We start from the raw sequence: 24,917 nt of genomic DNA on the forward strand, positions 1-24,917 counted from the left end.
GATCCGCTACCACATTCTCGACACCTTTCTTATCTTTTATTTCTAAATCAAATTCTTGCAATAATAAAATCCACCGAAGTAAGCGTGGCTTTGCATCTTTTTTAGCAAGTAAATATTTCAATGTCGAGTGATCTGTGTAAACAATTACTTTGGACAAAACAAGGTATGAATGAAATTTGTCAAGCGCAAATACTACTGCAAGTAATTCCTTTTCAGTTGTTGCGTAATTCAATTGAGTCTTGTCAAAGGTCTTACTTGCGTAGTAAATTGTATGAAATACCTTGTTTTGACGTTGGCCAAGCACAGCCCCCACCGCCGTATCACTGGCATCGCACATGATCTCGAAGGGCAGGTCCCAATCCGGTGCCACCAAGATAGGAGCCATCACCAAGCGTCCCTTCAAATCCTCGTACACCTGTAAACAGTCAGGATTGAAATCAAAAGGCATATCTTTCATGAGTAAGGAAGATAGAGGTTTGGCAATTTTTGAAAAGTCTTTGATAAACCACCTATAAAAACCGACGTGGCCTAGAAAACTTCTAACTCCCTTCACTGAGGCTGGTGGCGGTAGGTTCTTTATTACTTCAATTTTAGCTTTGTCCACCTCAATTCCTTGTTCCGAAACCTTGTGCTATAAAACAATTCCCTCTTGTACCATGAAATGGAACTTTTCCCAAATAAGCACCAAGTTCGTCTCCTCACACCTTCTCAACACGGATCTCAAATTCTGCAAACATTCATCAAACGTTGCACCAAAGATATAAAAGTCATCCATACATATTTCAAGAAAGGTTTCAATCATATCACGGAATATAGCAGTCATGCAGCGCTGAAATGTAGCAGGTGCATTACAAAGACCAAAAGGCATACGGCGAAAGGCAAAAGTTCCATAAGGACAAGTGAAAGTGGTTTTCTCTTGGTCCTCAGGTGCAATAGTGATTTGATTATACCCCGAATACCCATCTAGAAAACAATAAAATTCATGTCCCGCTAATCTCTCCAACATTTGATCAATAAAGGGAAGGGGAAAATGGCCCTTACGGGTGGCATCATTCAAATTCCTATAGTCAATACACACTCTCCACCCCGTAACAGTTCTTGTGGGAATAAGTTCATTCTTTTCATTAGCGATCACCGTAATCCCACCTTTCTTTGGCACGCATTGAACAGGACTTATCCAAGCACTATCTGAAATAGGATAGATAATACCTGAATCGAGAAGCTTAATAGTTTCAGCCTTCACTACCTCTTGCATCTTTGGATTTAGTCGTCTTTGAGGTTTCACGAGAGGTGATTACTTTTCTTCCATCAAGATTTTATGCATGCATATCGATGGACTGATTCCCTTGATGTCCGCCACCTTCCAGGCGAATGCACTTTTGTGCTCTTTGAGAAGTTGTAAAAAAATTTTCTCCATAGCATCTGTGAAAGCAGCAGAAATAATGACAGGCAAAGTGTTATTTTCACCTAGGTATACATACTTTAAGTGCGGAGGTAAGGGTTTGAGTTCAAGCGTTGGTGTTTCCTCGATGCTTGACTTTGGAGGGTTCAAATCTCTGCGCTCTCCTAGATCTTCCAGTCTCATCCTCATCGGCCTTCTCCATGGATGGTTGGCATTAAAGTAAGCCACTATTTCAGCTTTTTCTTCGTCAAAGTCGTCATCCTCCAATTTAGTTGTGAGGGTGGCTTCCAAAGGTTCCCCAAGAGCATCCTACACATAGTTAGACACGAGAGTATCAACAACATCAATTCTATAACAACTATCAGAATGCAGTGTGTGCTTAAGTGCATTAAAACATCAAAAGTAATCTTTTCCTCGCCCAATCTCAATCTCAACTTCCCTTCTTGAACATCAATTAGGGCCTTGCCAGTCGCAAGGAATGGTCTCCCCAAAATTAATGGCATCTCCATATCCTCGTCCATGTCGAGCACCACGAAATCAGTAGGAAAAATAAACTTATCTACTTTCACTAGCACATCCTCAATAACTCTTCGTGGATACTTGACAGATCTGTCTGCCAGCTGTAAAGACATCCTCGTTGGCTTAGGTTCCCCCAACCCAAGTTTTCTAAACACAAATAAAGGCATAAGATTCATACTTGCACCAAGATCACACAAAACTTTGTGAAAAACAACATCACCAATCATGCAAGGAATAGAAAAACTCCCTGGGTCTTTTAGTTTCGGTGGGATTTGTTTTGCACTAAAGCAGAGCAATTTTCAGTTAAGTTCACTGTCATGTGATCCTCCAACTTCCTCTTATTTGCCAATATATCTTTCAAAAATTTAGCATAACTAGGCATTTACATCAAATCATCGGCAAAAGGAATATTGATATGCAATTTTTTGAATACCTCAAGAAACTTACCGAATTGTGCATCTAGTTTTGCTTTTCTCAGTGCTGCAGGAGAAGGTGGAGGAATAACAATTTTAGGTTGTGCAGTGGGTGCTGGTGTAGAGTTAGAAGACTTACCTTTGGATGTTTCAGAATGCTCATCCAATTTTTGAGTTTCTTTTTTTCTCTTGACTCTAAAACTTTCCCACTCTTCAACTCGATGTCCTTCACTTGCTCTTTTGGATTTGTCTCTGTGTTACTTGGCAAGGTGCCCGGCTCTCTACTTGCTATCATCTTGGCCAACTGTCCAATTTGATTCTCGAGCCCTTTTATCGATGCATCTTGGTTTTGAAGTCTAGTTTCACTGGATGAAATAAACTTAGACATCATTTGCTCCAAGTTGGACTTTTCTTCTCTAGGAGGATCTGATCTATACATCGGTTGTTTCCCATATGATTGTCCTCCTTGCGGTCGATTCTGACTGTTTTGACAGCCCCATGAGAAGTTGGGACGTTGCCTCCATCCAGGATTGTATGTGTTTGAGTACGGATCATTTCTCGGACGGTTGTGGACTCCCACTTGGTTCACTGGTGCCTCCTCATTTACATAGAAAGGACCACTGTCTTGACAGTCCTTAACATAGTGCTCTTCTCCGCATTTTTCACAAAATATCTCTTTCAGGCGCATCGCTGTCCCGTTTACGTTCATGCTGTCTATTTTCCTGTTGAGTGCTTCTAATTGTGCGGTGACAGCTGAAAAATCTGTTACTTGGTGTACTCCTGCATTCCTTCGCTGAGTTTTCAATTCAGATTAAGGGTGATAGCTGCTAGCAGCCATCTCCTCTAGTAACTCATACCCCTCTTCGGCCGTTTTCCGCAACAGATTTCCGCAGGCCGCAGCATCTATCATGGTTCGGTTAGATGAAATTAAACCATAGTAAAAGGTTTGGACCACTAACCCAAGAGGCAACTCATGATGTGGTCATATTCTTAATAAGTCTTTGTAGCGCTCCCAAGCTTCGTAGAGTGACTCCTGCTCAAATTCAGAGAAGGTGGTTATGTCCGCTCGCAGCTTCATGGTTTTTGATGGAGGAAAGTACTTCAAGAGGAATACCTTGGCCATATCCTCTCAAGTTGTGATTGAACCTACAGGCAAACAATTCAACCAAGATTTAGCTTTATCACGCAAAGAGAACGGAAATAAACAGCATCATCTGAAACTCCATTAAATTTAAAATTATCGCAAATTTCTAAGAAGTCGACGATGTGAGTGTTCGGATCATCTAGCGCATTTCCCTCGAATTGGACAGTGTTCTGGATCATTTGAATTATTGCTGGCTTGTTCTCAAACTGGTTTGCCCTAACAGTTGGTCGCACTATGCTTGGACGTGCTCCATCAAGCGATGGTTGCGCATACTCAAGCATGGATGGGTATGCGCCTTGGCTCTTCGATCCTTGGATCTTCGTAATGCTCCTCCTCACGTTCGTTCCTGTTCATTATGTCTCTTAGTCTTTGCTAATGTCGTCTTCTATGTAAGGTTCTTTCAATCTCGGGATCGAATATCTCTAGTTCAGACTCTAGAGACCTTGGCATGCACAAGAAAGATATCTGCGAAAAAAAAAATCGAAGGTGTCAACCAAAGTGAAATAGAGAATGCTAAAGTAAATAATTGAAAATAAAATTGTAGATTAACAGTCCTCGGCAACGGCGCCAAAAACTTGATTGAGAAAGAATTGTACTGTTAAATCCTTAATAAAAATATGGTTTTGTATGCTCAAAATTTATCGCAAGTGCACGATGTCATGTAATAGTATAATGTACGTGAGTACGAATATCGTTCCACTGAAGACTGTATTTGAAAATTATTATTTTCAGTTATTAAATCTTTAGCAACGAAAATTTGAATGATTGTTTTATTGCTACTATAATCAAATAAACATGAAAATAAAATTATTCAAAATCAAGTAATGAAATATAATGTTTAAAATGGTTGAGTAAAATTCAATAAGAAATGAATATGTTGGGAATATTGGTTCACCTACCCATCGTTAATTAATTAATTTGTTCGATAATGATTGAATGCCTCCGACAGGATTTCCTATTCAATTGAACACACTCTTTCGAGTTATACCAAACTAATTTTACTCAATGAAGTAATTAAATGTCTTTAATTATTTGTCAAGAGTGAAATGCTTGTCGATTTATGAAATCCCCTAGTTTTCGACCCTTAGGTCTATGACTATCAGCACGTATTCAATTTCATATATCTATGTAAATTGTAGATCCACGGATTATACTACTTGTTCCTATCACAAGTTATTCTCTCGAACTCACTCGCAATATAAAAAAGTTGTCAAAGTTAGCTATGCTCTAACAACACGATAAAATAGTAGTATAATCAAGAATAACGCAACAATCGAAATATAAATTAATTCAAATCAACGTTCGGGGTACAATCCCCTTAAATCCCAACAAATAATAAAGGTTTAGCTGCTCGAGTTCATACTAAAACTAAACAAAACAAAGTTTAAAGAATAGAAACTAGATCAGAAATACTAGGCGGGACGAAAATCGCAAAGACGACGCCCGAAAATCTTCAAATCTTCAACTTCTGGCGCAAAAAATCTCCAAAGCTTGTGGCGGCTTTGAAATTATGTCTGAATGTCTTTTTTCTCGTCCAACAATCATCCCCAAATCCTCTCCATTTTCAAACTAAGGTAAGGAATCGGCAAATATATTTTTCCTAAAGTAGGTGGCACTCGGGCTGTAGAATATTACCGCTCGAGCGCCACATCTTCCGTAATCTTGCTTGGGATGTGCGGCAGTTGCGCTCGGGCGGTAGAAAATTACCGCCCGAGCGCCGATTCTTCGGTAAGTTGGCTCTTCAGAAGATAAATCCCGCGCCCGGGCGGTAGAAAATTACCGCCCAAGCGCCACATATCTGGACATCACCTTTGGCATTCAACTCTCGCGCCCGGGCGGTAGTTTTCTACCTCTCGAGCGCCACCTTTTCTGCTCATTTTCTTCTTCGATTGCATCCTTCGCTCCAATTTCGGTTCTCCGGTCGTTTTACCAACAAATTTGTCACTCACAAGTAAGAAACGATCAAATGCATATGCTTACTCTAAAACAAACAAAAATGTAAATGAAATGGACGCATGCACAATGCAAACACACGCAAACTAATGCATTAAAACACTTAAAAACTATGTCTAACACCCAGCCGTGCCACCTCTTGGCCCAGCCCTTGACCAACTTCCTTAGACCCTATAGGACCCACTTGGCTCGTTCAAGCCCTAGCAGCAAGCCCCCATGGCCGCTGCTGCACCAACCCACGCATGGGAGAGAGTCCCACTTCACGTGGACTCTTCCTCAGCCCATGAATCAAGCCCTAGTCCTCCTATGAATCTTCCTAGGACCTAGCCTCGCCCTCCTATGAATCTTCCTAGGACCAAGCTCTCTCAAACACTCCTGGACAGAAGCCCTTTGTTGCGCACCTTGAACCTATCGACGCTCAAAGACTGCTACCAACCTAGGACACTTCCAACCGAGCCCACCGGACCCTAACCGACCTTGGACCACGCCCAGACCCAGCCTAAGCCACTTAACCCATGCATCGAGCCACCAATTCAGGAAACGAGCAGTTGCGCGTGAAGGTGCTTCTCATGATGCGGTCGAGCCAGCGGGGAGCCCAGCCGTGACACCCCATGGCCCACCCCTTGACCAACTTCCTTAGACCCTATAGGACCCACTTGGCACACCCAAGCCCTAGCAGCGAGCACCAATGGCCGCTGCTACACAAACCCACACTTGGGGGAGAGTTTAACTTCACGTGGACTCTTCCCCAGCCCATGACTCGAGCACTAGCCCTACTAGTACTCTTCCTAGGACCTAACCATGACCAGTAAGAGCCTTCCTCGAGACCTAGTCAAGCCCCATGACCCCATGCGCCCTAGCCGAGTCCCTTGAATTTTGTACAATCCCATCAAACCCACGGTCCTCTTTTGTATATTTGCCCTTCGGTTACAGCTTTTGTTTTCTTTTTAATTTCTCATATTTCCTTTATATTTAAGCATATATTGGCAGCTTTAACCCTCTGGAATCATAAAGTTTCATCAACAAGCATAAAATCGTAAAAATGTTGAAAATATGTATCATACCGTAAAATAATCTAACTCCCATATTTTTTCATGTATAATCAATTAAACACGCATACTATGATTTTTATGATGTTTAAAAGAGTTTAAGAACATGTCTGTGCGTATATAACGCTCAAGTATTCGATCGTTGGCGAGGGTGCGAAGTTGGACGGCCAGACGACGAAGAACTCAAGCTTTTTCCTTCTTTGATTTTTAGAAATTGTTGTATGTATACGCGATGAGATTTTGGCTGCCACAAGGTTTAATTGTTGTGTTTTGAAAGCCTAAGAGTCCTATTTATAAATTAATTAACATGTTAACGGGCTTTGGTTTTAGGCTTGCAAGATTAAGGGTAATTGAGCCTACTTTAAATAATTAAATTGGGCCCGATAACACTTATTTAATTAAAACATATAAGTTTATAAAATTAATTTCTCAAAAATAATATTTTTGATATTTTAAAACTCTTTGTTTGCCTAAAACCGACTTTCCGGGAAAAATCAAGCTCGACTCGTAAAATAAATCGAACTCCAACATTTTTAGAAAAATTAAATCATTTAATCATATTAGGAGGCCTTGAAAATATTTAATGAAAAATAAATATTCTTGTTTTGCTCGTCCCCGGTCTCCTTTCCCTCGACTATTATCGAATATTCGGGTAAAATCCTTAAATTTCATGTAATCATGTAATATTATCATTTAATTATGCAATCATACATTTAATCATATACTAAACATCATGCTAGCATTTAAAATCAATCAAGTAAAACAATTTAAGCAATTAAAATAATTTGCATGCATGTAGTTTACGTAGGCTGGTTTTCCGGACATTACAAAATTCCACCCCCCCCCCCCCCCCCCTAAGGACTTGATGATTGCAAAGCTTAGATTCTCTTATCCACCTCAAACTTTACATCTAACTTAAATCATACTCTTCGATTCGGTCCTCCAACTCTTTAAAATTGCATTCTAACCCAAAATTTCCCAAAGTCGTCTCCTAAATCCAGCTCAAGTAGTGAGTTCATGCACCCTATTTTTCTCTAAGTTCTTCATTATCCCAATCAAATCCCTTAACCCAATTTAACATTTCATGCAATAAAAGCATCGAAAAAAAATTAAGCAGCTAGGTTACATAGAAATCAGTGTAGTGCCGGCTATGCCTCAACCTCCTCATCTTGCATCACATAGACCCTTCCAGCAGTGGGTTCTTTGAACTTTGGGCATACCTTAGCCTTGTGTCTCAAATCTCCGCATTTTAAGCACTTGTAAGTGTCCCACATGCACTTGCAAAGATGTGGACGATTGCAATCCTTGCACAGTAGTCTCTCATCAGCCTTCAGAATGTTCCCTCTTGGTGGTTGTCCTTGTGGATTCGGTGGTTTAGGTTGCTTAGGTGGTACCACATAAGGCTTTTTATTAATCTGACTAGCTTGCTGAGCACGGTTCCTCTTTCGTTGTATCTCACAATCAATATCTTTAAGTGACTACTCGGCTCTAAAAGCTTTGGCAACGACAATAGTATAATTAGTAGAATCACCAAGCATCACATCACGTCTGATAATCGGCCTCAAGACATCTAGAAAATGTCGTAATTTCTTAGCAGAATCACTGGCAATCAAGGGCACAAAGTGAAAGCTTCTATCAAACTTCTGCACAAAGTCAGCAACAGACAAATCCCCTGACGGAGACTCATAAAATCCCTCTTAAGTCTAGAACGAACATTAGCAGTAAATTATTTATCGTAGAACACCCTCTTGAAATCCTCCAATTCAAAGTCGCCATATTCACTCGTACTTGACTATCCCATTAAAATAAAAAATATTCGCTCCGCCCCCTCCCACCATAAGGAAGCGTCGCCCTTCAGCAGATAGATTGTACAACGAACTCGATCAGCGTCCGCCATCTCCATGTAGCGAAAGATCACCTCTAAAGATCTAATTCATCCCTTAACAACGAATGGATCAGTAGTGCCATGAAAATCCTCCGGGTCCATCCTCCTAAATCGCTCATAAGCAGCCTCTGGTCTAACCCTTGCTCCATTCCCTATGTGTTGCTCTAATAAACGTGCCATACCGGCTAGTACACGGGCACAAGCATCCTGAACAGGTGGAGGCTGTGGAATATCCTCCTCATGTCTAACCTCATTAGTCCTACGCAAAATCCTTCTAGGAGGTATCTCTGTACACGTCGTCCAAACCACATAACCAACATGCATTTAAAATTTTTCATGATGCATGCAACTAGCATTTATATCACTCATCATATAAACATTTAAAAGGATTTTTGCATATAAAAGTAAAGCAGTAAAAACTCACATATTTGATCCATGACTTCTTAAGCTTCTTGGAGGGATAGTACACAACCTTTTAAGGAACCTGGCTCTGATACCAACTGAAACGACATCGATTTTGAAAACATAACTCAAAAATACTAATTTAAAATACTTATATTTTCATAACCATAATAAATTAACATTTAAAATCTCAAGTACAAAAAATAAATCTCTAAATCTTCAACTAACCAAACAACCTACGTCCGACCTTTAAAAGATCAACTAACATAAAAATAAAGCATAAAATAACACTAATAAAATCATTAACATAAATCTTTTAAATCTTATATCTAACAATCTAGTGCGGAAATATAAAGGTCCATCGGGATTGTACTGCTGCACTTGATCCACTCAACAGTCATCTCCTCCCATAAAATCATCAAATCCTGCAATATACAAACTTAGTGAGTCTAATGATTCAGCACGTTCTAAACATGAGTAGCAAATAATATATATACACTCACAAGCATTTAAAAATCATACTTTTATTTAAAATAGCTTTTGAGCATAAATAAACTATTTAAAATCATTTAAAAATAATTTAAGCATAAATCATATATCATAAATCATTTTAATCATAAAGCTTTCAATCCTTTTATCATTTTGGGTGAATTTGATCCTTGAAAGTGACTAGCTTGTATCTTTCTGTCGTCTGATCAGTCTTCAGCTCCACATGGTCCATGTGGGTGGGCACTAGGCTCCACCATGAAAATACGATCGTCGGGGTCCCTCTGAGGCTTTTTCCCACAGACGGGGTCCTATGGGTCCTTGGCCCGTAAACGAGGTCCTTCCGGGGCCTTGGCCCTCACATCATCTCCACAAAATCATATATTATTTGTCACAGTCAATTCACAGCTTTTTAAATATTTCTTATTTTCTTTTAAAATCATAAATCGTCATAACTTTCTAAAAATAGCATTTTAGACAGTGAATATTACTCAGCTTTTATCATAAATCATAAAATATCCATAAATCATAAAATTTCATATTCTCATCAAAATCATCATTTAAATCATAAAATATCATTTAAGATGCATTATGATCTTTCGGGATGCTGCTAAGCTCTTACGTATTCTCCAAGTGTAAAATTATCGTTTTTCCCCTAAACATAAAAATTCTCAATTTTATCTTTTTCTTACTTTTAATGACATGAGTTTATTCCAAATAATTATTAAAGCTTAAATATAATTTTTCATAATTTTATTCGTCTTAATTCAAGGTTTTTCAATTAATTTTTTAATTAGCTATTCGATAGGCGATTAAATTCTGGATAAATTCAAAACTGATTATTTTCTTCCCAAATTTTAAACATAACTTTTTTAATACCTAATCTACCCTTGTGAGCCATGAAATTCACCGGTGGACTCATGGTTCCAATTTTATTCTTATTAATCTCGTTTTTGACCCCCTTATGTGAACAACCCGAGCCATCTCCCAAATTACTGGAGCCATGGTCGAGCCACCTCGAGCCAAGCCACCTAGGCACCCTACTGACCAAGCCCAGCCCTAGATACAGACCTATGAAACGATCTCGATTTTTTTAATACTAATCATAAATGGTAAAATCGAAAATTACTATCTAAATAAAATAACTTAACATAATCAACAATCATAATAATTTAACATAAGAAATCTCAAGTGCATAAAATAAATCATAAATCATCGATTAACAAAAACTCTTAAATCGACCTTTAAAAGATCAACTAACAATAACATAAAGCATAATAAATATCTTTAATAAAAATCCTTAACATAATCTTTAAATCATTTATCTAACAAGCTAGTGCGGAAACATAAAGGCTCTCGAGTTTGTACTATTGCACTTTATCCACTCAATCGTCACCGCCACCCATAAATCATCAAATCCTTCATCATACAAGCCAAGTAAGTCTAAAGACTCAGCACGTTCTAAACATGGATGTCAAATACACTTATACAATCACATGCATTAAAATCATACTTTTATTTAAAATAGCTTTTTAACATAAATAAAACATTTAAAATCATTTAAACATAATTAAATCATAAATCGTAAAATCATTTTAAAATAACTTTAAGCATAAATAAATCCTTTAGAAATCATTTAAAATAAGCTTTGAGCATTTAAAAATCATTTCAAAATAGCTTTAATCATCATCATAAACCATATATCATAAAATCATTTTAATCATAAAACTTTCAATCATATATCATTTTGGGTGATGTTTGATCCTTGAAAGTGACTAGCTTTTGTCCGTCGGTTGACTGATCAGTCTTAAGCTCCACAGGGCCCATGGGGTGGGGGGTCCGCACTAGGCTCCACCATGTAAATACGATCGTCGGAGTTCCCTCGGGGACCTTTTCCCACAAATGGGTTCCCTCTTGGGCTTTTTTCCGTAAATAGGTTCTCTCTGGGGTCTTTTCCTCTCACGACATCCCCATAAAATTGTAATTTCACCGTCCTCAACATAAACGGATCCCCCAAAAATCATATATCATATGTCACAGTCAATTCACATCCCTCAAAATATTTTTATTTTTCTTTTAAAATCATAACAAAGCGTAGCTTTCCAAAAATAGCATTTTAAACAGTAAAAATTGCACAGCTTTACCTTAAATCATAAATATCATATTATCATCAAAATCATCATTTTAAATCATAAAATATCATTTAACTTGCATTATGATCCTTCGGGACGCTGCTAAGATATATCGTATTTTCCCAAGTGTAAAATGGTCGTTTTGCCTTTGGACTCTAAAATTCTCGATTTTGACTTTTCTTACCTTTATCGACTCGAGCATATCCATAGTATCATATAAGCTTAAATTTGACTTCTAATATAATGTTTTCAGACTTAAAACTGAGCCTTTCTATTTATTAACTTACTTACTAAATTGCAAGGTGTTTTAAATCCCAAAAAAATTCAAAAGTTGAATATTTTAATCCAAACTTTAACAATTTCATTTTCATCTCTAATCTACTGTCCATGCCCCTAACCAAGGCCCAAATCATGCTCAAACAACATAAAACGTGAACCCGAATCCCATGAAATAAACGGCCCAAAGAGACTTTTTTCGACACATAAACGCTTCTAACAACTTCATGCTTAAACCGACCCGAACTGAACCTTCTATACAGCCAACTAGCTCATGAACCACCACACCAAGACATCATAGGACCCTAAGACATGCCCCAAACCATAGCCAAGAGCCCTGCACCATCCATACGCTAAACAACAAGATCCAACACCTACAGCCCCTACATGAACCTCAATTTTGTGCAGTTGTATTTTTTCTAGTTCCATCAATCTAGCTGCAACTCCAGGCCATGAACCATCTCAAAACGACTCATCCTAGGACCCTTAAACATGTTAAAATCGTCTCTTCCTATAGCCCTACCATGGCAGCCCCTTTATGCATCATAATCATGAGTTTAGAAACACAAAAACTCATGTTTTGTCATGTTATGCCATAAAAACGAAAATAAAAAGAGGAATTCATATTTTTCATGGAAACAAGATTAAATGCACATAATATGATCTGAATGATGCAAAAATAAGGTTTAGAAACGTGCTTTTGCGTTTAAAACGCTCGAAATATGAATATCGTAGCGGTGGAAGTAGGTGACGAACGGAGGACGATTTCTATTTTTTCTACCCTTTTTCTTGTCAAAACTCCACCAAAAACCCACCTTGGGATGCAAGGGAGTCGGTTGATCGTTGTTGGAAAGAAGAACGAGGAAAAAAGTAGAAGAACGACGGAACTAGCTAGAAGAATGGCCGCTGTTCTCTTCCTCTTTACGTGAATGTGTGTGTGTCCGTGTAGTTGTTGTGTGTGTGTTTAGTGTTGGATCTCGGTTTCTCTCGTGCCCAAACGCAGCGAAAGTTTTAAAATGTTTATTTTATTTTACCATCAAAATATTTTTTCGAGCAATCATATGGTTTTAAGATTAAACATTCATAGGACTTTAGAATATTATACCTTTGGTGAATAAATCACTTGGCTCCAACTACTCCAATATTAGTGGACGTAGCTCTTGTTGTAAATCCATACGAATATTCTTCGATCTCATAATCCGATCCACGACTGTAATATTTGTTCCTCTTCTAAGTCGCACTAGAAAGTATAGAAGATCTTTTCGTAGAGATAGAACGCAATTTCGTTCAAAACCTTTTTGAGAGCACAATGAATGGAAGAGCCGAAAAATATTAAAATTCTCATTCCTTGCTTTCGGATGCCCCTGGACGTTAAAGAGAATCAAATTCTCTTTATTATTTCTAATATCCAATTTAATTAATTAATTTACTTAATTAAGTCAATTAAATATTCTAAAAAATATGGCATGCAAATCAAAGCTTTTTTCCTTTTTCAAATCACCTACCAAACTTTCAAAATGCATGTCTCTGCAAGTAAGAAATAATAAAATCCTTATTATTTCATTAATCCATGATTTAGTTAATTAATCCAATTAATTAATTTAACTATAGATTTTAATTGCATGCCATATCAAAAGCCAATCTCGATTATTAATACATATATTTTGAGAATATTGATCGAACAAAACTTGCACTGTGAAATCCTCAATAAAAATATGGTTTTATATGCTCAAAAATTTATCGCAAGTGCACGATGTCAAGTAATAGTATAATGTACAGTAGTACGAGTATCGTTCTACTGAAGACTGTGTTAGACAATTATTATTTCCAGTTATTAAATATCTAGCAACGAAAATTGATTAGTTGTTTTAGTACTACTATGCTCGAATAAACATGCAAATAAAAAGATTCAATAATTAAATAATGAAATATAACATCTAAAAATGGTTGATTAAAATTCAATGAGAAATGAATTTGTTGGGAATTTCTGTTCACCTACCCCTCGTTAACTTATTAATTCGTTCGATAATGTTTGTCTGCTTTGACAGGATTTCCTATTCAATTGAACACACTCTCTCGAGCTATTCCAAACTAATTCTACTCAATGAAGTAATTAAATGTCTTTAATTATTTATCAAGAGTGAATCGCATGTCGATTTATGAAATCCCCTAGTTTTAGACCCTTAGGACTATGACTATCGGCGCGTATCCAATTTCATATGTCTATGTAAATTATAGATCCACGGATTATACTATACGTTCCTATCACAAGTTATTCTCTCGAACTCACTCGCAATATAAAACGTTATTAAAGTTATCTACACTTTAACAACATGAAAAAACAGTAGTATAATCAAGAATAACGCAACAATCGAAATATGAATTAACTAAATCAGAGTTCGGGGTAGGATCCCCTTAAATCCCAACAAATACGTAAAGTTTAGCTACTAGAATTCATAATGAAAATAAAAGCAACAATGTTTCAAAGATAAAAACTAAGTTAGAAATACTAGATTTGACGAAAATTGCGAGGAACGATGCCCGAAAATCTTCGAATCTTCGATCCAAGTGCGAAAATCTCTCCCAAGCTTGTGGCGGCTCTCAGATTATGTCTGAACGATCTCCCTTTTCGTGCCTCTACCCCCTTCCATATCCTCCCCATTCAGAATTAAGGTAAGGAGTCGTCCACAATTTTTTCCAAAAATACAGGTGCGCCCGGGCGGACATAAGTTTCTGCCCGGGCGGATGAATTTCGCAGATCTTGTATTTTCATTTTCTTTGATGCGCCCGGGTGGACATAAACATCCGCCCCGGCGGATGACTTTTGCAAAAATGAATTTTTCCACAGCTCTCCCACGCTCGGGCGGTTGTGAATATGTGCTCGGGCGGAAGTCCTTCGCAAAATAATTCTTTTTTCTTCATTTTTTGCATGAATCTCCTGCATTTTCACTCCGAGACACATGATTAATAATAAAACATAATATAAACTAAAACGTGACAAAATGCATGCAATCTAAATGATAAATGCAACACAATGGGACAAAAACATGACATGAAAAACAAGTAAAATCCACCTATATCAACCCCCCAATAATAACCTTTTGATCACCCTCGAGCAAAACAGGTGACAAGAATAAAACGGAACATGACACAAAGTAGCTCGACAGTGAATTCATAGTCATCAACTAGCCTCAGCGAAACTCAACATATTCCCTCGTCGATCAATGTAAAAACACAACTCTTCGCACTTTCTTTGGTCTAGACATTGTTTCAATTAAAACCTGAATGTGTATGTGTGTGTTGTTAGTCCTAGTATCATAAATGACAGAGGGATCCATTCTCAACCATTTTCAGATATTTAAATCAGCTTGTTAGTGTAAATCTTACTCTCCTTTATTCCTCTGTACTCAGTAATCACCAGCAGCGCCCATTTTTCTATCATTTTTTTTCGACTGAATTGGAATACAGTAATAAAAGGACTATAATAGAATCTATCATCTCAGATTCAAATCCATGTGTTTAACATTTTTAGCTAGGAATAAGATTGCATTCCTTCATTCGGCTCTTCAACACCTTACATCTCCAACTTTAGCCATGAATAGGATTTCATTCCTTTATTCGGCTCCCCCACACATTACATCTCCATCTATCTTTTTTTTCTTCATATATTTTTTTCGCTACTGATAACTACCTCGATTCGAGAGAATATAGTCAATCTCAATTCACACCTTCAACCATCTTTGTTCCCCACTTTAGTTTTAAATTTTCACCATCTTATCATGTATGCTTCTAGTTCTAACATTTGTGCAAAGAGAATTCAATGTTTTAAATAAAAATTTATGTCTTTACCACAGTATGTGTGAAAGGAGTGCGATTACACGACAGACAGGGCATGTCTCATCACTCCTTAATCATCCTTGGCTAACAAGTACTACTCCAAACACCGTCGGCTGACACACACCAATGCAAAAACGACTAACACTAAATGCCAACAAATATAACAAAAAAAAACACCAAAAATGAACACATAAAACAACACCCATCCACCCCCCAATACTAAAGTCGAGCAGTGTCCCCAATGCAACAGACAATAGAAAAAGAGACAGATAGTGCATAACAAAATAGGTGTAATATAACCTAAGCATGAAACAGAAATAGAAATAAGTGAAATGATCTAAACGAAATGCAAGAAATAAAAAAAAGGACAGAAGTGACTCCCCTCTCAAAGATCATCCTCCTCGTGTGCCTCTAGGGGAATGACACTAGCATCCGACTCTGGGGCATCGGCATAGTGGAACTGAAACGGTGGCAGGAAAGCAGGCATAGGCGGTGGCATAAGGGCTGGGTCAATACCACTGTGGCTCAAGGACAAACGTAGCATGACGTCAGTGGCGGTCTGATAAGTCTGACTCACAGCCTGCCATTGGAGCTGATGATCAGCAAATGCAGCAAATTCATCCATCCTCTCTTGAAGAAGGCGACGTCGTGGTCGCGGGGCCGGTGGTGGGGGCTGTTGTGGCACGAGGTCAAAAGTAAAACCGTCCCAGATGGGGCCAAACTGCGGTAAAGCCTTCCGCCGCACTGCTATTTTCTATATCCAGCTAGCGTCATCGAGGGCCTTGGTCGGTGGCAACCACTCATCGTCAACCTGAAAGATGACCCCAGCTCCTGCACATAGCTCTGTGATCAATTTGTATTGCTCAACCTGGAAACCATGTTCGGGAAGCGGAGCTCTATGTATTTTTGCATTTTCGTAGCGTTCCCTCGCGGTATCATTAACAAATAACTAAGAGTTATGGGATGAAGATGAAGAGGCGGTGTGACTTACCCGAGCCTTTTTTGGTTCCATTGTTGAAGATGGTTTCTGAAGAAAAATAAGCCTGGAGTCGGAGGGTTTGTCGCCGAGAGAATGCTCACCGGAACTCTGAGGTGGCGGCCGGAATAACACAGCGGTGGCCGGAGTTTTTCAGAGGTGGTCGGAAAACAACTTGGTGACCGGAAAATTGATGTCTTGATGTTTAATAAAGGTGGTGAGACCTAATTGTACCTGAAATTTACACAAGACAAGAGATTTGAGCGAGATTGAGAGAGGAGGGGAGAAAAATTCGAAGGGGCGGCTAGGTTTTAAGTGAGGAAGAAGAAAAGAAAGTTTCAGATTCTTAAATTTGCGTGATCCGCCCGGGCGGACGTAAGTTTCCGACCGGGCGGATAACTCCCGGCCTTAAAAGTTTTTCTAAAAAAGGGGCACGCCCGGGCGAACATAAACATCCGCCCAGGCGGAAAACTCACGGCTTTTTGAAAAATTTTGGAAAAGAAACGCGCCCGGGCGGACATAAACATCCGCCTGGGCGGAAAACTCACGGCATTTTTTTAAAAAAAAAAATTGGTTGAAAAAGATTGCGCCCGTGCGGATGTAAATGTCCTCCCGGGCGGAAGCTTCACGGTCCCCCCCCCCCTTTTTTTTAAAATCAATGTAAACAAAAAGAACATAAACCAAAAATCGAATTAAATACAAGATAAAGAGGAGAGAGGTAGTTCTCAATTTATAGTCGAGAGCTGGACTGTCGGTCAGTTTTAGTTCGGATTGTCTTGGAACCGGGTGATTCCAAGTTGTGGCTCGACTATGCCACCTATGTAGTGCTTCAGTCGCGGGCATTGACCGTAAATGTCTCATCCTTTCCGTCGTGCAATTCTACAGCTCCCAATGGGTAAACTTTAGAAATCACGAATGGACCAGACCATCGCGACTTCAATTTTCCAGGAAACAGTCGCAACCGGGAGTTGTAAAGCAGGACATTGTCACCTTCTTTGAATTCTCTTTCAATGATCCGTCTATCATGAGCTTTCTTTGTCTTTTCTTTGTATAACAGTGCAAGATCATATGCCAGATTCCGGAACTCCTCCAACTGATCCACTTGAAGGAGACGTCGTTCACCTGCATCAGTAAAGTTAAAGTTTAATGCTTTTGTTGCCCAGTATGCACGATGCTCTAACTCTACAGGTAGATGACATGCTTTACCAAACAGTAACTATATGGTTTAGTGCCTATAGGTGTTTTAAAAGTAGTCCTATATGCCCAAAGAGCATCGTCTAACCTCACTGACCAATCTTTCCTACTAACACCTACCACGTTTTCCAGAATCCGCTTGATCTCCCGGTTAGACACTTCCACTTGACCACTCCTCTGGGGTGATAGGGAGTAGATATCTTATATGTGACACCATATTTGCTCAAAAGTTTTTCAAATAGTTTGTTGCAAAAATGGGTGCCACCATCACTAATGATTGCTCGTGGTGTCCCAAACCTGTTAAAAATATTTTTCTTTAAAAATTTCAGGACCACTTGAGCATCATTCGTGGCAAATGCTTCTGCATCTACCCACTTAGACACATAGTCAACCGCTACCAAAATATACTTTTTCGTGAACGAACTGGGGAACGGTCCCATGAAGTCTATCCCCCACACATCAAAAACATCACACTCAATGATATTATTCAATGGCATTTCATGACGGTTAGAGATGTTACCTGTCCGTTGGCATCTATCACATGCTAGCACATAAGAACGAGCATCTTTAAAAGGGTTGGCCAATAAAAGCTACATTCAAGTACCTTGGATGCCGTCTTGGTTGGTCCAAAATGACCACCTACCTCACGGTCATGGCAATGGTTAAGTATTTGACCAAATTTCTCCTCTGCAACACACCGTCTGATCATAGAATCTGCACAGATCTTAAACAAAAATGGTTCCTCCCAAAAATAATGTTTCACGTCAGAAAAGAATTTCTTACGTTGATGAAACGATAGATTCGGTGGCGGTGTGCCTGTGACAAGAAAATTAGCAAAATTTGCATACCAAGGACAGTGTCTCACCTCAAATAGCTGCTCATCAGGAAACCAATCGTTAATGGCATGATCTACACAATCATTACTAATAAGCTCCAGTCTACACAAGTGATCTGCCACCACATTCTCAACACCCTTCTTATCTTTTATTTCTAAATCAAATTCTTGTAATAAAAAAATCCACCGAAGTAGGAGTGGCTTTGCATCTTTCTTAGCAAGTAAATACTTAAGTGCAGAGTGGTCCATGTAAACAATGACTTTGGACAAAACAAGATATGAGTGAAATTTTTCAAGAGCAAATACTACTGCAAGTAATTCCTTTTCAGTTGTCGCATAATTCAATTGAGCCTCATCTAGGGTCTTACTTGCGTAGTAAATTGTGTGAAATACCTTGTTTTTCCGCTAGCCAAGCACAGGTCCCACCGTAGTATCACTTGCATCGCACATGACCTCAAATGGTAGATCCCAATCTGATGCCACCAAGACAGGAGCCGTCACCAAGCGCTCCTTCAAATCCTCGTATGCCTGTAAACAGTGAGTATTAAAATCAAAGGGCACATCTTTCATAAGTAAAGAAGATAGAGGTTTTGCAATTTTAGAAAAATCTTTGATAAAACGCCGATAAAACCAGCGTGGCCTAGAAAACTTCTAACTCCCTTTATGGATGCCGTAGGTGGTAAGTTCTTGATAACTTCAACCTTTGCCTTATCCACCTCTATTCCATGCCCTGATATCTTGTGCCCCAATACTATGCCTTCTTGTACCATAAAATGGCACTTCTCCCAATTCAGTACCAAATTCGTCTCCTCGCATCTCATCAACACTACCTTCAAATTCTGCAAACAGTCATCAAAAGAAGGGCCAAAAATCGAGAAGTCATCCATAAAAATTTCAAGGAAAGTTTCTATCATGTCATGAAATATAGCGGTCATGCATCGTTGAAAAGTGGCAGGGGCATTACACAAGCCAAAACGCATCCATCTGAAAGCAAAAGTGACATAAGGACAAGTGAAAGTGGTTTTCTCTTGGTCCTCAGGCGCAATCATGATTTGGTTATACCCCGAATACCCATCTAGAAAACAGTAAAACTCATGAACCGCTAACCTCTCTAACATTTGATCAATAAAGGGAATTGGAAAATGATCTTTACGGGTAGCATCATTTAATTTCCTATAGTCAATGCACACACGCCATCCCGTAACTGTCCTAGTGGGTATCAATTCGTTTTTTTCATTTGTGATCACAGTAATCCCACCTTTTTTCGGCACATACTGAACAGGATTTACCCATGCACTATCAAATATAGGATAGATAATACCCGCATCAAGGAGTTTGACAGTCTATGCTTTTACTACCTCTTGCATCATTTGATTTAATCTTCTCTGAGGTTGCACAAGAGGTGAGTACTTATCTTCCATCAGGATCTTGTGCATGCAGACTGATGGGTTGATCCCTTTTATATCTGCCACATTCCACGCAAAAGCACTCTTGTGCACTTTCAAAACTTCCAACGGTTTGTCCTCCATCACATCTGTCAAAGCAACAGAAATAATGAAAGGTAAAGTGTTATTCTCACCTAAGTATACGTACCTTAGGTGTGGAGGCTATGGTTTGAGCTCAAGCGTCGGTGGTTCCTCCAGGCTTGACTTCTGTGGGATCAAGTCTCTTCAATCTCCCAAGTCCTCTAATCTCATCCTTATTGGCCTCTTCCATGGTTGGTTGGCATTGAGGTATGCCACTATTTCGGCTTTCTCTGCATCCAATTCATCTTCTCTCAATTCAGTAGTGAGAGTTGCTTCCAACGGGTCCCTAAGAGCATCATGCACATAGTTAGACACAAGAGCATCAAAAGTATCAATTCTATAACAACTATCAGAATGCAGTGTGTGCTTAAGATCATTAAAAACATCAAAAGTAATATCTTCCTCGCCCACTCTCAATCTCAACGTCCCTTCTTGAACATCAATCAGGGCCTTGCCAGTCGCAAGAAACGGTCTCCCCAAAATGAAGGGAATCTCCACATCCTCCTCCATATCAAGTACCACAAAATCTGCAGGAAATATGAATTTGGCCACCTTTACCAAGACGTCCTCTATGAACCCTCACGGGTATTTGACAGATCTGTCAGCTAGCTGTAAGGACATCCTGGTTGGCTTAGGCTCTCCTAATCCGAGTTTCCTGAATATAGATAAAGGCATAAGATTAATACTTGCACCAAGATCACACAAAGCTTTGTGAAAAACAACATCCCCAATCATGCAAGGAACAGAAAAACTCCCTGGGTCTTTTAGTTTTGGTGGGATTTTGTTTTGCACCAAAGCAGAGCAATTTTCAGTTAAGTTCACCATCATCTGATCCTCCAAGTTCCTCTTGCTAGCTAATATGTCTTTCAAAAATTTAGCATAACTAGGCATTTGCATCAAAGCATCGGCAAAAGGAATATTGATATGCAATTTTTTGAATACCTCAAGAAACTTACCGAATTGTGCATCCAGTTTTGCTTTTTTCATTGCTGCAAAAAAAGGGGGAGGTATAACAATTTTAGATTGTGCAGTGGGTGCTGGTGTAGAGTTAGAAGACTTACCTTTAGATGTCTCATCATCCGGCACTTGATTTTTTTTCTTTTTCTCTTGACTCTTAAATTTTTCCACTCCTGAACTCAATGGCCTTCACTTGCACTTTTGAATTGGTCTCGGTGTTGCTTGGCAAGGTGCCCGATTCTCTACTTGCTATCATCTTTGCTAACTGTCCAATCTGATTCTCTAGCCCCTTTATCGATTCATCTTGATTTTGGAGTCTAGTTTCGGTAGATGAGATGAACTTAGACATCATCTGCTCCAAATTGGACTTCTCTTCTCTAGGAGGATCAGATCTGTACATTGGTTGTTTCCCGTATGGTTGTCCTCCTTGTGGTTGATTCTGATTGTTTTGACCACCCCATGAGAAGTTGGGATGTTGCCTCCATCCAGGATTATATGTGTTGGAGTACGGATCATTCCTTGGACGGTTATGGACTCCCACTTGATTCATTGGTGCCCCTTCTCGACAGTCCTTAACATAATGTTCACCTCCATACTTTTCACAGAATATCTCTTGAAGACGCATTACTGTGCCACCCATGTTCAAGCCATCTAGTTTTCTGTTCAACACATCAAGTTGTGCAGTAATAGCAGAAAGGTCAGTTACCTGGTGGACTCCTGCACTTCTCTGCTGGTTGTTCCTTTCAGATTGAGGATGATAGCTGCTAGCAGCCATCTCCTCCAACAGCTCATATCCCTCTTCAGCATTCTTCCTCAAAAGGTTTTCACATGCAGCAACATCTATCATAGTACGATTAGGAGTAAGCAAGCCATAATAAAAGGTTTGAAAGACTAACCCAAGTGGAAGTTCGTGATGAGGACATCTTCTTAACAAATCTTTGAAGTGTTCACATGCCTCATATAAAAACTCCTGGTTGAATTGAGCAAATGTGGTGATGTCTGCCCGCAACTTCATGGTCTTAGATGGAGGAAAGTAGTTAATGAGAAATGCCTTTGCCATATCGTCCCATGTGATGATCGAACCTACAGGCAAACAATTCAACCATTCTTTTGCTTTATCACGTAAGGAGAAAGGAAATAAGCGCAATCTAACAATATCATCAGAAACTCCATTAAATTTAAAAGTATCCCAAATTTCGAAAAAATTTTGCGATGTGCGTGTTTGGGTCATCTACTGTAGATCCTCCAAACTGTACTGTGTTCTGAATCATCTGAATTATAGCTGGTTTGATTTCGAAATGGTTTGCCCGCACAGTAGGCCTCACAATGCTGGGGCGTGCTCCATCCAAAGAGGGTCGGGCATACTCCCGCATTGGTATGCGGAGCGGCATCTCAACATGTCTATCTTCACGATGTTCCTCCTCACGATCGTTCTCGTGCCTCTCCATCAGTTCTTTCAGTCGCTGCTGATGTCTTCCCCTGCGGAAAGTTCTTTCAATTTAAGGGTCGAACTGCTCAAGCTCCACGTCAGTGACTTTGGCATGCACTGCACCAGATATCTGTAACAGAATATGGAGTGTAATTTAATAAAGTGAAACAATGCTAAAAAAAATAACTAATAATAAAATTTTGAATTAACAGTCCCCGGAAACGGCGCCAAAAACTTGATCGAGCAAAACTTGCACTGTGAAATCCTCAATAAAAATATGGTTTTATATGCTCAAAAATTAATCGCAAGTGCATGATGTCAAATAATAGTATAATGTACAGGAGTAAGAGTTTCGTTCCACTGAAGCTTGTGTTTGACAATTATTATTTCCAGTTATTAAATCTTTAGCAACGAAAATTGATTAGTTGTTTTAGTACTACTATGCTCGAATAAACATGCAAATAAAAAGATTCAATAATTAAATAATGAAATATAATATCTAAAAATGGTTGATTAAAATTCAATGAGAAATGAATTTGTTGGGAATTTCGGTTCACCTACCCCTCGTTAATTTATTAATTCGTTCAATAATGTTTGTCTGCTTCCGACAGGATTTTCTATTCAATTGAACACACTCTCTCGAGCTATTCCAAACTAATTATACTCAATGAAGTAATTAAATGTCATTAATTATTTATCAAGAGTGAATCGAATGTCGATTTATGAAATCCTCTAGTTTTCGACCCTTAGGACTATGACTATCGGCACGTATCTAATTTCATATGTCTATGTAAATTGTAGATCCACGGATTATATTACTCGTTCCTATCACAATTTATTCTCTCAAACTCACTCGCAATATAAAAACTTTGTTAAAGTTAGCTACACTTTAACAACACGATAAAATAGTAGTATAATCAAGAATAACGTAACAATCGAAATATGAATTAACTAAATCAGAGTTCGGGGTAGGATCCCCTTAAATCCCAAAAAATATGTAAAAGTTTAGCTACTAGAATTCATAATGAAAATAAAATCAACAACGTTTTAAATATAAAAACTAAGTTAGAAATACTAGATTTGATGAAAATTGCGAGGAACGATGCCCGGAAATCTTCGAATCTTCGATCCAAGTGCGAAAATCTCTCCCAAGCTTGTGGCGGCTCTCAGATTATGTCTGAACGATCTCCCTTTTCGTGCCTCTACCCCCTTCCATATTCTCTCCATTAAGAATTAAGGTCAGGAGTCGTCCACAATTTTTTCCAAAAATACAGGTGCGCTCGGGCGGACATAAGTTTCTGCCCGGGCGGATGAATTTCGCAGATCCTGTATTTTCATTTTCTTTGATGCGCCCGGGCTGACATAAACATCCGCCCGGGCGGATGACTTTCGCCAAAATGAATTTTTCCACAGCTCTCCTGCGCTCGGGCGGATGTGAATATGCGCCCGGGCGGAAGTCCTTCGCAAAATAATTCTTTTTTCTTCATTTTTTGCATGAATCTCCTGCATTTTCACTCCGAGACACATGATTAATAATAAAACATAATATAAACTAAAACATGACAAAATGCATGCAATCTAAATGATAAATGCAACACAATGGGACAAAACATGACATGAAAAACAAGTAAAATCCACCTATATCAAATATCATGCATTAACATTATTTTGCTTTGTGTGCAAGTTTCTAAAATTATGGTATCATGAATATTTCCATATTACATAAATACATACCATATTTTATAAAAATTTAATTGGCTATATTTTAACTCAATTAAAATATAATTAATTATTAAAGCCCATTTGAACTTTAATAAATTTGCATGATGGAGTTATACTCTTACAAGCCCATGATCCATGCTTCCATTATATTAATCTCATCATAATCTCGATCGACGATCCAATATCATCGATGTGACAATTTCAATTTGTTTGTTATTATGATGCACACTTTAATTTCGAGATCATCAATATCTAAATAAGGCAGGTGTACTCCTTTGACTGTCTTAACAGTCATGATCTCAAAATTTCTATAAGCTTTTATAAACTTTATTTATAAGCTTATTGATGGATCATATCAAACTTATTTCTTAAAAATTAAACTCATTGAATTTATTATCTCAACGGGAACAAATAAACCAGTGCTTGTGTAACCCTCAATGGTTAATGAATACAGCTAGTTGTGGGTTCACAACTCTTTGTGATTCAGGACATAATCCTTTATTTGGGCTTACCCTAATTTGCCCCATTCTATGCATCAACCATTGATCATGAGAATGTCAGAAACCATTTTCTGATTAAACCCATCGAATCATGGTAAGAGCATCTAGCAGCATCTCCCCATGATTCCCTAGGTATCACTGATAGTGCCTGCAAGAACCAGTCGGCTATGATTAATGTACAATACGGTCCTTTCATCTCATATATCCCGATCGGATCTACAACCATTGGTTCATCGAGGGTTCCATAATAATTCGACAACTATGTGACACATCTTTGAGA

At 38.7% G+C, this 24,917-nt stretch overlaps 1 non-coding gene and 1 pseudogene across 1 annotated transcript; one reads left to right on the forward strand and one right to left on the reverse strand.

Moving 5' to 3' along the window:
* The first annotated feature begins 21,891 nt into the window (after nt 1–21,891).
* LOC140808503 (small nucleolar RNA R71) lies at nt 21,892–21,997 on the forward strand. Its single transcript, XR_012112924.1, has one exon. It is a non-coding gene; the product is annotated as a small nucleolar RNA R71 (small nucleolar RNA).
* A 488-nt stretch (nt 21,998–22,485) lies between these two features.
* LOC140806668 (uncharacterized) overlaps nt 22,486–24,917 on the reverse strand; it is a 33,232-nt pseudogene continuing 30,800 nt past the window's right edge.

This window comes from Primulina eburnea, chromosome 12 (genome assembly GCF_022965805.1).
Source record: "Primulina eburnea isolate SZY01 chromosome 12, ASM2296580v1, whole genome shotgun sequence".
Classification (NCBI taxonomy): domain Eukaryota; kingdom Viridiplantae; phylum Streptophyta; class Magnoliopsida; order Lamiales; family Gesneriaceae; genus Primulina; species Primulina eburnea.